The following is a 15,303-nucleotide window of genomic DNA, read 5'->3' on the forward strand; positions in this document are numbered from 1 at the left end:
AATGGGGAAAAACTGGAAGCTTTTCCACTAAAATCAGGAACAAGACAAGGGTGTCCACTGTCCCCACTTTTATTTAATATAGTTTTGGAAGTCTTAGCCATAGCAATAAGGCAAGAGACACACATAAAAGGGATACAAATTGGAAAGGAAGAAATCAAGTTATCATTATTTGCAGATGACATGATTCTATACATAAAGGACCCTAAAGACTCTACTAGCAAGCTGTTAGAGCTGATCAAAACCTACAGCAATGTAGCAGGATACAAAATAAATACACAGAAATCAGTAGCCTTCATATATGCTAACAACAAACACACAGAGGATGAAATCAGAGAATCACTCCCATTCACAATTGCATCAAAAAAAAATAAAATACCTTGGAATAAACCTAACCAAGGAAGTAAAGAATCTCTACAATGAGAACTTTAAAACACTCAAGCGAGAAATTGCAGAAGACACTAGAAAGTGGAGAAACATCCCTTGTTCCTGGATTGGAAGAATCAATATCGTGAAAATGGCAATCTTACCTAAAGCAATCTACACATTTAATGCAATCCCTATCAAAATTCCAAAGGCTTTCTTCATGGAAATAGAAAAAACAATCCAAAAATTCATTTGGAATCACAAAAAACCTCGAATATCTAAAATAATACTGAGCAACAAAAAAGAGGCTGGTGGTATCACCATACCTGATTTTAACCTATACTACAGAGCCATAGTAACAAAAACAGCATGGTACTGGCACAAAAACAGACATGTAGATCAGTGGAACAGAATAGAGGACCCAGATGTAAGCCTAAGTAGCTATAGCCACCTGATATTCGATAAAAATGCCAAAAATACTCATTGGAGAAGAGACAGCCTCTTCAGCAAATGGTGTTTTGAAAACTGGATATATATCTGCAGGAAGATGAAAATAGATTCTTCTCTCTCGCCATGCACAAGAATTAAGTCCAAATGGATTAAAGACCTTAACATCAGACTGGAAACTTTGAAACTGCTAGAGGAAAAAGTAGGGGAAACCCTTCAACATATTGGTCTTGGCAAAGACTTTCTGAATACACCCCAATTGCTCAGGCAATAAAACCACAGATTAACCACTGGGACCTAATGAAATTACAAAGATTTTGCACCGCAAAGGACACAGTGAAAAAAGCAAAGAGGCAACCTACAGAATGGGAAAAAATCTTCGCCAGCTATATATCTGATAGAGGATTAATATCTAGGATGTACAAAGAACTCAAAAAGTTAAATAATTAGGAATCAAACAAGCCAATCAAAAAATGGGCTATGGAGCTAAATAGAGGGTTCTCAAAGGAAGAAATACGAATGGCATATAAGCATCTAAAAAAATGTTCTACGTCACTAGTCATCAGGGAAATGCAGATTAAAACTACATTGAGATTCCATCTCACTCCTGTCAGATTGGCCACCATCATGAAAACAAATGATCATAAATGTTGGCGGGGATGTGGAAAAAAAGGAACCCTTCTGCACTGCTGGTGGGAATGCAATCTGGTCCAGCCATTGTGGAAAACAGTGTGGAGGTTCCTAAAACAGCTAGAGATTGATCTACCATATGACCCAGCTATAGCACTCCTAGGCATATATCCTGAGGACTCATCTCGTTTCCTTAGAAGTATGTGCTCAACCATGTTTATTGCTGCTCAATTTATAATAGCTGGGAAATGGAACCAGCCTAGATGTCCCTCAACAGATGAGTGGATAATGAAGATGTGGCACATTTATACAATGGAGTTCTACTCAGCGGTAAAGAAAAATGAAGTTATGAAATTTGCAGAAAAATGGATGGACCTGGAAAGGATTATACTAAGTGAGGTAACCCAGGCCCAGAAAGCCAAGCGCCACATGTTCTCTCTCATATGTGGATCCTAGCTACAGATGACTGGGCTTCTGCGTGAGAATGAACATACTTAGTAGCAGAGGCCAGTAAGTTGAAAAGGAGACATAAAGGGTGGAGAAAGGAAGGGAGGAGGATACTTAATAGGTTGATATTGTATATATGTAATTACAATGATTGTAATGGGGAGGTAATATGATGGAGAATGGAAGTTCAAATGAGAAAGTGTGGGGGTGGGGAGGGAGGGAATTACCATGGGATATATTTTATAATCATGGAAAATGTTAATAAAAATTAAAAAAAAAAAAAGCTGCCCCCATGGGGCTGGCAGGGAGTCCTCAGAGCCATTCTGACAAGGCCACAGGGAGGCATGGGCCTCACTGGGCCTCTGGGCAGAAGGAATGGAGGTGCTGATAGCTCTGGGTTTAACTTCTCCCTTTCTGGAGCTGTCTAGCTCTGACCCCCACTGGCAGCCACCTGGGGTGTAGGTAGTGGGAGGGGGGCCTCCCTGGCCCCTGAGTCCCCTGTAGCCAGCCCTCCTCCAAGCTTTTCCATAGCTTCTGACGCTCCTGGGCTTTCTGCTGCTCCTGCTGCTTCTCCAGCTTGTAGGAGTCAGTGAGCTCATCAAACAGCTTTCCATTCATCTCCATGAAGGTCTTGAGCACATTGTAGATCATGGATACGATGGTTTGATTGCAGTGCTCCTTGGACACTTGGTAGAGGGTCCCAAACACAGCAGTCAGCACAGTGTGGCAGTTGTCCTCAATGAGGCTCAGGATATACTCATTGTTCCAGAAATACAGAGCCTGCTCTGCAACCTAGAAGTGGGGGCTGGAAACACAAGGAGCCATCTGCTTGAAGAGGGGTTCCTGGATCTTCACAAACTGGGAGGGCTCAACGACATCAAGAATCTCTTCCATCTCCCCCAGGAACATCACCTCTTTCTGGGTGCAGGTTTTGGGCCAATATTTGAGCAGCCCCTGGATCACATGCTCTGTCAAAGTGGCATCTTTCTCCAAAAACTGTACCACACAGTATGCCAGCTGGGCATGAAAGACAGATAGTGACTTGACAGAGTGCAAGGGGATGAGGACTCCAACTAGGAACTGCTTGTGCTCTGTCTTCAGGGGCAGCGCGAAACCATTGATGATGCTTCCTAATATCTCCAGCAGCTCAGCCACACCGTTGAAGTGCTCCAGCTCATAGATGAACCGGAGGAAAATGTGATTGCACTGTTTACGGATGTAGGCCTGGAGACCCAGGAACTTGCCGTAAACCCGATGCAAGATGGTCTTGAGGTACTCACGTTCCCAGGGGTCCTCACTATCAAATAGCTCTAGGATCATCAGGACAAACTTTTGACCCAGGTATCTCTTGGCCACAGAGGGCTGAAAGTCTGGGCTCTCCAAGAAACGCAGGAAAAGTTCATATACCAACTGCAGATGTGGCCAGGAAGGTTCAAGGTTGGGCTCATCCTCTTCAGGGTCAAATTCAGGGTTTTCACTGGGGGGCAGAGTCTGGAAGATATTCACCGAAATCATGCGGATGATATCTGGGTAGACAGGCTCGATGAGGACGCCCGGGTGCTCCCCACACATTCCACCAGTTCATTGAGGGTAGCCCGTTTCACCTCCTTTCCCTTCAGGTCAGCCACACAGTCCAAAAAGTCAAACATCACCCCACATTGGGCCAGTTTCCGGCTCAACAGCTCATGCAGCTCAGAGGCTGGTTCATCTTTGAGCAGGGGCAGTGGTGTAAGCTCTTGCTGGTTGCTCTGATAGCGGAATTGAGAGGAGCTGTGGGAGCGCCCAGGCCGGGCCCTTCGGAGGGATCTCCAGGAGAAGCCATCCACCTTGTCTGGTGGTGGCACAGGCGACAGCCCTGGAGAGGATGGGCTTGTGGGGGTGCTTGCAGGAGGCAGCTTGGTCTCCATGGTGGGTGAGTGGACAGAAGGTCACGTTTTCAGAGCTCCTGAATCCCCCTGTGGGCCTGGAGAAGGCTGGGTAAGAAGATACACACTAAGTTGTACCCATTCTGCCGGGTGGGGGGGGGGGCACAACCACGGTCCTAGCCCCCCCCCTTCAGGGCCTCCAGCAACTGCCCAGTCCTGGGAGGTAGGCAAAGTGGAAAAGTGATGATGGCTCAGGTATCAGGTCCTTCCCGTAGGTCCAGAAGAGTGCAGTCAAGGTTCCCACACTGGCTTTCTCAGAAGCCCAGACTTTGGTCGCTAAGCCTTCGGGATGCCTGAGAAGAGAAGGCAGTGGTTCAGCCGTTCGGGGCGCTGGAGCTGGGCGGCGGCGCTCCTGGGTTCTCTCCTGGGCTCTGGTGGGGGCTGGAGCATGCCCCCAGCTCACCCCGAGACGGGCCGGCGCACGGCGGGCTCTAGGCTGGCCCTCACAGCAAGCGGCCTCTGCAGGCATCCGGGGCTCCCACCAGCGCGGCGGCCCCAGCAGCGCCGGCACCCGCCGCGCAGCAGCTCAGGACGACATCACTCACCCCCCCCACACACACACACCACCACCACACACCTATTTATTTAAGAGAGAGAGAATGGACACACCAGGGCCTCTAGCCACTTAAGAGACATTGACTTTGCCTCAAAAACAGGTGGAGGACAGTATCTGAAGGACACCTGAGGTTGTCCTCTGGCCAACACACACACACAGACACACAAGTCATGTTGCAGGAAGTCAGATGGGACCATCATGTTAAGCAAAATAAGCCAGTCTTTGACAGACAAATATCACATGTTTTATTTCATATATAGAATCTATATTTAAAAAGAAAAGGACATGATAGTAGAATGGAAGCTAGTTGGGAAGAGGAAGGGAAGTGGTAAGAAGAAAGAGGGAAGACAGGAGTGTGAAAATGTTACCATGAAACTGGTCATTTTGTACACTATGGTACCTTGAACCAATGTTTTCCAATAGGTTCAGGAGTTTATTAAAGCTTGTAATTTAAATCTCTAGCCAGCTGGATGGGGAAGGTGTCACAGTGGCCTAGGATCCATCCCTAAGGTATTACTGGGGGCATATCTGAATTCCAAGCCTTATTTACACAGAGTGCTTGGGCTCTGCCTGGGGCTCCTGGTATGTGCTTGCTTATGGTGCTGGTAGTGAAATTTTTCTCTGCAAGGACCTGTGAGAGCGGCCTAGCTTCTTCCACTATTGTGCAACTTCCCCAGGATCTGTAAGCTCCAATAAATCCCTTCCTCCATAAACTGTTACTGGTTTGGAGATTCATCCCAGCAAACATGGAGCTGACCACAACATACACTAATAACAAATTGCTAACTGATACCTATAGTGTGTATATTCTCTCTCTCTCTCTCTCTCACACACACAGTAGATGAAGGAAGTAAGAAAGTGTTTTGAAAAAAAAAATCAAATTCTTTTAAAAAATGAGAATACTATGACAATTATATTTTGGTGGTAGGCTTTCATGTATTTTCTGCAAATGTATTGTTTTCTCAATCATAAAAGGAAATAATGGACTGGAGAGATGGCTTAGTGGTTAAGGCACTTGCCTGCAAAGCCTAAGGACCTAGATTCAATTCCCCAGGACCCACAAAAACCAGAAGCCCATATTGGCTCATGCATCTGGAGTTCATTTGCAGGGGCTGGAGGCCCTGGTCCACCCATTCTCTCTTTCATCTGAGAGCAGGGTCCGTGACTTACTTAAAATATCCATATTCCATAGCATCAGACATGGTTATGAACTTTCAAACCATTCATAGTTATGGGAAGAAGGGATTTATTGAAGCTTACAGATCCAGGGGAAGCTTATTAATGGTGGAAGAAGCTGGGCCCCTTTACACAGATCCACACAGAAAGAAAATCAACCACACCCACTACAAGCAAGTATACTCCAGGAACCCAGGCAGAGCTCAGGCACTCTGAATACCCTTTAGGCTGGAATTCCAGATCTACCCCCAGTAACACCTTAGGGTCAGACCCTAGGATCTGCCCACCATGACACCTCCTCCAGCCAGACAGCTAGAAATGTAATAAGTTATAAGGTTTAACAAACTCATGAACCTATTGAAGGACATCCATTCAAACTACTAAACACTCATTAAGTGAGTAAATGAATGGCGTTCGGACAGGGAGATAAAGGCATCTGAGAATCAGAAGCAAAGGATGATTGTGATAAGGCTCTCCCTTAGTGTGCCTGGGGAACTGTTTTAAAATTATGCTTTGGCCTACATGACCCATATCACGTGGTTTTGCATCTTATGTAATCTGAAAGCAAAGGCCATATACCCAGCCCTCAGGCAGAGCTTTTCTGGGCAAAATGAGAACAGCTTTCAGAACACAAAAGCATAGTCAATGCTGGTGGGCATGGAGGCCTCCTACAGATGTGGGCCAGGCTCTGGAAGCATCTGCTTGTGAGCTGTTCTCTTGTTGCTCTCCTTGGGCTATGCCTATAGACTAACTGTGAGCAGACCTCCTGCCTTCAAAGGGGATCTTGTGTGAAGCCTTTGCAAGTCCACCTCTCCTGCACGCAGACAGGGCTATTTTGATTCTCTTAGTGTGATCACTGGAAATGGAGTGGTCTATTAAAAAGTAATGGTGGCTGCCTGATGGATTTGCTTCTTGCAACATTAGTGTCATGGTGATGGATTAACAAGAATCTCCAAAGTGGAAAGGCATGTTTCCACAAATATTTTGTATAAACATAAATTCACTTGCAAGTGTTACTCATTTTCCTCTTATTCTGTAATGTATTATCCTTTAACATTTGGGATGCGTCTTTTAAAAAAAAAAAAAACTCATATGTGGCCCTCACTGAGAGGCCCTAAGGGATTCAGGGAGAGTCAGAGCAACCATAATGTCTCCTTATGCCCTTGTTTACAACTTCCCTTCTGCTTCGGAGCTGCTTTCCAGAGGGGAAGAGAATCCAAGAACCATAAGATTGGGCTAAGAAGCCTCACTGTGCATGGAAAGCCCTAGAGGTACCCCTCCTCCTCTCTTTCTTCTTTTGTGGTACTGGGGATCAAACCTAGGGCTTCATACAGGCTAGGCAAGTTCACAGCTAGAAAATTCCTTTCCTCCATTTTAGCCTTCCCCGAAAACTCTGGTGATTACTTACAAATCAAGAAATGTAGACTTCCAGTTAAGATGGCAGCATAGGAACCATGCCAAAGCAGCCTAGGGGAGAAAAAGCCAAAAACAAAACAAAACAAAAAAAAACCCCAGCAAAATACACTCCTCACCTAAAAAGTGAGGTGTGTAAGAAATTACCAATGGCAGCAGAGAAGTAGGAGAGATCCAGAGGCCACCTAGGCAGACAGAAGCAGCTCCAGCAGCGGCAGCTCCAGGTCTGCGGGGCCACAGCTGCCAGGCTCTGCTTGAGCTGCAGGAAAAGCCAGGTGAGGGGATTTTCCACTCACACTGGAGCTCTTTGCAAACTCAGGACACATGAAGGGAGGACCACAGAGAACAACGGAGGAGCAGATCACGAAGTAGAGGATCATGGAACCGGCAGGAAAACTAGAGCCACCATCCACAGCCTCCCCTCCCCCACTGCCAGTGCAAGCACCAGCAAGCAAAAGAGACCAGGGGAAGGGAGCTCACAGTACCCAGCACCGGTGACCAGAGCAGTGATCCAACAACCCAGCCAGCCTACTTGAACCCACAGTGCACCAAAGAGGAACCCAAGCCAGAGCACAGCATAACTGAGACCAAAATCATCCTAAAAGGTAACTGGGATTAAACCAAGTTGGTACCCACCAAATAAGCCTGGTATATAGGTCTGGACTGGAAGTGCTAATTGCACCTTCCATATCAGGATAAATTATATGTTAAATTTGATGAATGGTCAGATTTGCCATTCTTAAATAAGCTATTCTTTGGGCTTGCTATTTGTTGCTTCTCGATTTGTAGTGGCTTTGTTTCTGCTTCTGTTGTACATTAGGGAAGGGTCTTTCTTGGTCAGCTCAACAGACCAGAAATTTTAACATTCTAATTGACAGGATTAAGGGTGTGGGGCACCACACGCTCTAAGGGACAGTAACCTTCTTAGAGGATCTGGTTGTCATAACATCTACTCTTGCATAAATACTCTGTGCTATTTTTCATAAATACACACCTTTCAATAATACCTCTTAATATCAATGACCTCAATGCCCCAACCACAAGACATAAGTTTGCAGACTGGGTTAAAAAGGAGGATCCTTCAACTTGTTGCCTCCAAGCAACTCACCTTGCTACAAAGGATGGACACTATCTTAAGGTGAAAGGTTGGAAAACGGTTTTACAAGCAAATGGGCCTGGAAAACAAGCAGGGGTTGCTATCCTAATATCTGACAAGGTATACTTCAGTCCAACATTAGTTAGGAAAGATAAGGAAGGTCATTTTATGTTAATTAAAGGCACACTCCAACAGGAGGATATTACAATACTAAACATATATGCACCTAACATGGCTCCCAACTTCATCAAACAAATGCTATTAGAAATAAGGTCACAGATAATACCAAACACAGTGGTAGCGGGTGACTTCAACACCCCACTCTCATCAAATGACAGGTCATCCTGGCAAAAAATAAACAGAGAGACAGCTGGATTAAATGAGGTCATAGAAGGAATAGACCTAACATATATACAGGACATTTCATTCAAATGCTGCAGAATATACACTCTTTTCAGCAGCACATATAACATCCTCTAAAACAGACCTTATATTAGGACACAAAGCAAATCTTAACAAATACAAGAAAATTGAAATAATTCCTTGCATTCTATCTGACCACAATGGAATCAAACTGCAAATCAATAGCAAGAAAAGCTATAAAGCATACACAAAATCATGGGAACTAAACAATACACTACTCAATGATGAATGGGTCAATGAATAAATCAAGGAGGAAATAAAAAAATTTCATAAAGTCAAATAATAATGAGAACACAACATACCAAATCATTTGGGACACAATGAAGGCAGTCCTAAAAGGGAAATGTATAGCTTTAAGTGCCTATGTTAAGAAATTAGAAAGTTCTTAAATAAATGACATAATGCTTCACCTTAATGCCTTGGAAAAAGAAGAAAAAGGGAAACTAAAAATCAGTACATGGGAAAATAATAAAGATTAGGGCAGAAATTAATGAAATAGAACCCCCCCCCCAAATTCAAAGAATCAATGAAGCAAAGAGTTGGTTCTTTGAAAGGGATAAATAAGACTGATAATCCCTTAGCAAATCTGACCAAAAGAAAAGGAGAAGAGACAAAAATTAATAAAATTAGAGAAGAAAAAGGCAGCATCACAACAGATAGCAGAGAAATTCAAAAGATCATAGGGACATACTATAAAAATATCTACTCCACTAAGTGTGAAAATCTGAAAGAAATGGATGATTTCCTTGATTTATATGAACTACCTAAATTAAATCAACATAAGATTAATCACTTAAGTAGAGCTATAACAAGTATGGATATCCAAGCAGTTATAAAAAAAAAAAATTACAGACCAATCTCCCTCATGAGGGAGGTAACCCAGGCTCAGAAAGCCAAACGTTGCATATTCTCTCTCTCATATGTGGATCCTAGCTACAGAAGATTGGACTTCTGTGTGACTAGGAAGAAAACTCAGTAACAAAGGCAAGTAAGATAGAAAAGAAATATAAAGGGAAGAGAAAGGAAGGGAGGGGGTTACTTAATAGGATGGTATTGTATATATGTAAGTAGAAGAATAGATTAATGAAAAGGCCCAAGAGAGGTCAGGGGAAGAGACTGAGTAATGGAAAGGTAGCGAGAGGGCTAATCAAAATCTAAGAGGATATAAATAAATCATACGCAAACCTAACTTTTTGAACAATGGAACACTCAGGATTCGTAGATGGTTGGTAGAAAATTTTCAGTGTCAGGGATGGGATACCTTCCAGTGAGTTGTTGGCCAGGGAGGTCCCTGATGCCCCCAAAACATTATAGACCATTGCTGAGGCTCTTGGTTTTCCACCAGGAATAGATGGTAAGACCCTCTTGCTGAAGACTCCACATACTTGGGCTGCAAGGCCACTGAAAAATCCTGCTGGAACTGGCCTGATAACCTCCTCCATGTAGACCAGCTGACAGAAAGCTGGAAGAAGCAATTCTGCATGCAGTTCAATGGGAGAAAGAGAAATCACCAGTGAAGAAGCTCAGCAGTGGACACTGCAAGCCTTATATTTGGCCAGCCAGGCCAAATGAGCCAACTGGTGCAATAGTGGCACGTCTGTCATGGTGGAATTCAACTGCCCTCTAACTGGACTGGAAGCCCGCTCCATGGGAGGGAATACATCCCTGGTGCTGAAAACTTAAAATAGGGATAGTCATGAGCCCTAGGGGTGTAATGTCTGCTGCTGTCTGGCTAAATGTATGTACTATGCTTATCAAACTTCCCTTTAGCACTTCTCTTAATGCTCATACCCTTATATTAATGCTATTCTCACTTTTGGTTGAGAATATTCTCTTTTCAAATGGCAGTGATCGTGGAATGACTCAGAAAGCATGGTGCTGGAAAGAAGTGACAGGAGTGCTCAGCACTGCAATATCTCTATCACACCTTCCAAGGCTCAGGGTCTATTGTGAAAGTGGTGGCAGAAAAATTGTAAGAGCCAAAGGAAGGGTAGGACTGCTTATAGCGTGGTCCCCTCCAGGCACAAAATGGCCTGGATATGCATGACCTCACAGTGCCTGAAACTACCTATACAAGACCATCATAATAGGAGGAAACGATTATGACGTCAAAATAAAAGAGAGACTGATTGAGAGGGGGTGGGGATATGATGGAGAATGGAGTTTCAAGGGGGAGAGTGGGGGGGGAGGGAGGGCATTGCCATGGGATATTGTTTATAATCCTAGAAATTGTTAATTAAAAAAATTGAAAAGAAAAATGAAATGTATGTGGGTTGGAGAGATGGCTTAGCCATTAAGGCAATTGCCTGCAGAGCCTAAGGAAGAAGTTTCAGTTCCTCAGTACCCAAGTAAGCTAGATGCACATGGTAACTCATATGTCTGAAGTCTGTTTGCAATGGCTAGAGGCCCTGGTATGCACATTTCTCTCTCTCTGACAAATAAATAAATAAAAATAAAATATTACAAAAAGGAAATAAGTGGTATTTCTCACTATGAATAGACTCTGCCCTGGGGCTATGATGTGTTTTAAGGGATTGGGACAAGAAATGCTTCCCACTAAGGCCATTCTATGAAGTTCCTTAGAAAACTGCATTTGGTTAGGGATAAGGTTTTCTGGGCAAGAGAGGAGATCCAATAGGAAAGTGCAGACCTGATAGTACCAAACCACAAGGATGAGACACTATAGCAAGAAGGGCTTAAGGTAGTTAGTAAGAAAGAATTAGGGAACCAGGCATCCTTGATTTCACTTTGCCCATCTTTATTTTTTAATGCCTGTGTCTACTTGTATATTCCTCCTGTATATGCAGATGCCCATGTGTGCCCTAGCCTTTGTACTTCTTCTGAAGTAGTGTTTCTCTCTGGATTCTCACTCTACTATGTTTTACTGCACTCACCATGAGCAATTCTCTTGACTCCATTCCAACTCTCCCTGTCAGTATCTGTCACCATGCTAGAATTACAGCCACCCCCCCCCCCCGCAAGGCTTTTCACGTGGGGGCTGGGAGTTGAACTTGAGTACTCCAGCTTGGGCAGCAAATGTGTTATCCACTGAGTTATCTCCCCAGCCCCCACACCTGGCTTTTAAAAATATATGTATATTTTTATAGACAACTTCTATACTTACAGACAATAAACCATGGTATTTCCCTCCCCTCCTCCAGTTTCCCCTTCATAACTCTGCTCTCTGTAATATCCTCTCCCTCTCTCCATTAGCCTCTCTTTTAATTTTAAATGTAGGTTCTGGGGTTCAAACTCAGCTCTTCATGCTTGTAAAGTAAGCACTTTATAGATTGAGCTATCTCCCCAGCCCAGAGGCCTGATTCTACGGACGCTCACCTACTGCCTTTGCTATATCCCATTCTGCTGATAGCTGCTCTCTCGTCTTCCTTGGGGAATGCTCTGTTCACCACTCTTAGTTAGATTTGAGTGAACTTGGCTTGGCCTCTAACCTCAGGGAGGAGTGGGTGACCCAAGCCTGGCAAGGAAAGCTTCATCCCTTCCAAACCCCAGTACCAGTACAGAAAAGGGCCAGCAGATGACCCTGTCACAAGGTGACCAGCTGCATGGTGGGAGATGTAAGAATTCCTTCTCTACATAAGAATTTTTGCAGCTTGTAGAAAAAATAATCTCCTTTGCAACATCCCATGCATTATACTTAATGTTAGTCTCTTTTGTTGTTCAATTTTAGAAAAATTTCAATGGCATTGAACTAATGCATACACAGTATCGTCACAGCCTGGGGTGGTGGTGGCGTGGGGTGTTAAAGACAGTTAATCAGCTGCAAGAAGAATTTACAATCTAACTGAATGCTCAGAGACGTGTAAAGGCAGGCGTTGTAGTTTGCGTATAAAATGTCCCCATATGGTTATATATTGGATACTGTGTCCCCAGCTGGTAGTAGAATTTTAAGAGACATTAGAAACTTTGGAAGGTCAAGTCTCATTAGAGTGAAAAGGTTGCTGGGGTATGTCTTTGAAGGTTATCATTAGTCCCCACTTCCTCCCAATCTCTCTGCTTCCTGTTTGTTATGAAGTGACATACTTCCATTGCCCATGTCACCCACCACCATAATGTTTTACCCAAATTCACAGGACCAACAAGTGGCCTGAAAACCCTCAGGAACCAGGAGCCAAAATAAACCTTTGCTCCCTTCATTTATTTATGGCAGGTATGTGCTCACAGCACAGAGAAAGGAACTAACACAGCTGCGTACTTTTGGGGATTAAGCACCCTAAAATAGATGAATCTTCTAACAACTGAGACTTTCAAATTGGAGCCCAGAGCACTGCTTCACTCAGGTCTGGTTAGCTATCATCCTCTTTAGTTTAAGATATTTTCTGTTGCCTCCATTGTCTATGGTTGGACCATCTTCTTGCAAAGGGAAGTGCGTCTCACATTTTAACTCTCCTTGATGTGGTAAAGCTCACTGAAGTCAGGCTTTCTGCAAGCTACAGTAAGTTTGTATTCTTCCAGGCCAGCAGGTAAATGGAACATGTGTTTCAGGTTGAGAGCATCAAAATCAAGGCAACTTTCTCAAAATCAGGGCTGTAATAGCAAAATATAAGGAGATCTAGATATTTATATGCTAGCTTTATGGCATTTTGCAGTATACTCCTGTCTGCCCCATGTCTTTTTTATAGTCTTGATATCTGTGACCAAGAATCATAAGATTTTAATGTTAAAGTATGACCCTGATGTGATTTTTATTTTGCCATGAGTTCTTTGTTGGTGTTTTAAAATTATTCTTTGTTTTATTTTATTATTTTATTTTACATAGAGTCTTGCTGTAGCCCAGGCTGACCTGGAATTCACTCTGTAGTCTCAGGGTGGCCTTGAACTCACAACGATCCTCCTACCTTGGTTTCCTAAGTGCTGGGGTTAAAGGCGTGGGCCATCACATCACCCCCTCAACTCATTCTTTATATTGTCAGAAACACTATATAAAATTTCTCAGAATCTTCATGTCAGAATTTTGAGAAAGAAGGATGGAAAATGGGGAAGTGAAGGAAGAAGATGGAATAATGATGATGATAGAAGTTGTCCTAGACTTTAAAAGTTTAAATTTTAGAAGTGAAAGGTCATTTGGATTTATATAGCTCTCAGTTTGAACAAATAATACATTTTATGGAAAAGTGGGGAAATATGAATATAAGTATTAGATAAAATTAAGAAATTATTGTTACATTGTAAAAATATGTACTTATTTGAGAGAGATAGAGGGAGATAGAGAGAGAAAGAGAGAGAGAGAGAGATAATGGGCACACTAGGGCCTCTAGTGTGAATGAACTCCAGACACATGCACCACCTTGTGCATCTGGCTTTACATGGGTACTGGGGAATCAAATCGGGGTCCTTAGGCTTTACAGGCAAGTGCCTTCACCACTGAAAAATCTCTCTAGCCCTGTTATTACTTTTGATAGATGTAAAATAGTTGGGTAGTTATTTAAAGCGTTCTTATTTTTTAGAAATGTATGTTGAAGCATGTGTGAATGAGATGTCTTGATGTCTAATTTATGGTGTCTTTGAGGTTTTCATGCTGTTGTTGTTGTTGTTGTTTGTTTTGTCTTTGAGGCTGGGTTTCACTATGTAGCCCAGGCTGTTTTCAAACTTGTGATCTTCTTGCCTCAGCTTCCTTAGTGCTGGGATTACAAGCATGTACTTATTTATTTATTTTTAATATATAGAATATGGCAAATACTTCAATATGGGTGGTTGTTATACACAATTCTCCAAAAAATTCTCTAGTTTTATGCAGGTCTGAAACATCCTACAATACAAATAACTTTTTTAAAAGGACAAATAAATTATTTTCCTACATTTATTTTGAGGAATCAATATGAAAACCATCTCTGATGAGCACTATGGAAGAAAACACCAAATGTAACTTGAAATGAGCTGTAAAAATATTCTCTGCTATTGGAATAAAAAATGATGTAACATTTATAAGTTTAAAAAAAGTCCATAAAGCTCTCTTAATTCATCCATGTTCTGTGGGTGGGGATAAATGAATAGTAAAATCATTGCCTGTTTAAGGAATAAAATTTTGACTCATAAATTGAGTTTCATGAAATTTATTTAAAGTACTTTGTAAGTATAATAGGCTCCCCAGAAATAGTTCTCATTTGCATAACAGCATTTCCTATAAAGGAGAAGAAAGTAATGTATATTTGTTCTAGAAATGAGGAATAACCCATTGGAAGAAATGTCTGTATCATTTCACCCTGAATTTTATTGATATATTGACATATTTCTACCCATTACTTTTGAGCAGAAATGTACATCCTTTTCTCTTTTCCCCTTTCCTCCCTTCTTTCTTTCTCTTCCTTTTCTTCTTCTTCCTCTTCTTCCTCCACCTCCTCTTCTTTTCCTCCTCTTCCTTCTCTCTCATCAGATCAACCAGAAAGGTAAAGTGGCTATAGCTAAGAGTGAAATCCATTGTAATGAAGTCTGATCACTCCCAGAGTCAAGCTTTATTTGGTAATTTATTGTATTCTTAAATCAGTGTTTAACAATTCTCATGCCATGAGATGATTCACCCTTTGTCTGCAATGAAGCATAGATATTTTCCCCAGTTTGCCAGTTGTCATTTTAATGTGCTTCCAAATTTTATTGGTCATAATTCATAAAGATTGTAAAGTCTATAAGCAAATTTAAAAACAAAATTATTACTACTAGATACAGATTTTGCAAAAAAATCTAATTGTCATAAATGCTTCAAAATCAAAGCAATTTTTTTGTTGCTTTTTGAGGTAGGGTCTTACTGTAGCCCTGGCTGACCTGAAATTCACAATGTAGTCTCAGGTTGGCTTCCAACTCATGACAATCCT

At 42.4% G+C, this 15,303-nt stretch overlaps 1 pseudogene; it reads right to left on the bottom strand.

The window, feature by feature from the left end:
- Positions 1–2,183: 2,183 nt before the first annotated feature.
- On the bottom strand, positions 2,184–3,805 carry LOC101598648 (annotated as a pseudogene).
- Between the last annotated feature and the right edge of the window lie 11,498 nt (positions 3,806–15,303).

The sequence above is a fragment of the Jaculus jaculus genome, chromosome 16 (genome assembly GCF_020740685.1).
Source record: "Jaculus jaculus isolate mJacJac1 chromosome 16, mJacJac1.mat.Y.cur, whole genome shotgun sequence".
Classification (NCBI taxonomy): domain Eukaryota; kingdom Metazoa; phylum Chordata; class Mammalia; order Rodentia; family Dipodidae; genus Jaculus; species Jaculus jaculus.